Below are 1214 nucleotides of genomic sequence, written 5' to 3' on the forward strand. Positions count from 1 at the left end.
AGTCGTATGATGGAATTGAAAGAAAAGGTCCAGTTCTTGGAGGAACAAATTCTCAAGCTAAGCAGCTCCATCACTGATGGTGAAGAGACAGAAACTGCCAAAATGCTTAAAGAGTATAATTTGATTTTAAAGAATTTGTATGAAGAAAGAAGTCGTTGTGCATCCAGGAAAACATCTTCATTTAAACAGCATGGATTCTTCTACGACTTACTTTTTTCATTGGAGAGGAATATTAGAGAGAAGAAAAATATAAACTATCTTAAATTGCCAAATGGAAAAGAGATAATGGAAAAGAAAGAAATAATTTCGCAAACTCTACTTTTTTATGAAGATTTATATACAGCACAACCTTGTGACCTTGAAACAACTAATCAGCTTTTAGATGGACTTCCACACCTTAAAAAAGAAGATAAAGCTGAGTTAGATAAAGCCTTGTCATTTCATGAGGTAACTGAGGCTGTTCAGCAGCAATCCTCAGGAAAATCACCAGGGTTGGATGGTTTAACTTCTGATTTCTACAAGGCCTTCTGGTCCCTCATTGGACAGGATCTGTATGATGTGTTTTGTGAAAGTTTTGATTCAAAAATCTTACCCCTGAGTTGCAGAAGAGCTGTAATCACTCTTTTACCCAAGAAAGGAGATCTTGGCCTATTAAAGAACTGACGACCAGTTTCTCTTTTGGGAACTGACTATAAAATCGTATCTAAAGCTCTGACAAATCGTCTCAAGGAATTTTTAGCATCCATTATTCACGAAGATCAGTCCTATTGTGTACCAAAGCGGTCTATATTTGACAATCTTTTTCTTGTGCGGGACATGTTATATTTAACCGAACTGCATAAGACTGATCTTGGTCTTGTTTGGACCAGGAAAAAGCCTTCGATAAAGTTGACCATGAATATCTGTTCAAAATACTTGAAGGCTTTGGCTTTGGAAAACAGTTTACTTCATGGATAAGACTTTTGTATACGGATGTTTATAGTATGCTGAAAATTAACGGAATTCTGACAAGACCTTTTTCTGTACATAGAGGAGTGAGACAAGGTTGTAGTTTATCTGGCCTCTTGTACACAATTTCCATTGAACCAATGTTGAGGATGTTGAGAGAGAAGTTGCAAGGGTTGTCGGTTCCATCATCTTGCCTCTCAAATACTTCATCAGTGAAACTAACAGCTTATGCTGACGACATCACAGTGATCATTAGATCTGAAAAT

Source organism: Squalius cephalus (genome assembly GCF_949319135.1).
Source record: "Squalius cephalus genome assembly, chromosome: 4".
In the NCBI taxonomy this organism is placed as follows: domain Eukaryota; kingdom Metazoa; phylum Chordata; class Actinopteri; order Cypriniformes; family Leuciscidae; genus Squalius; species Squalius cephalus.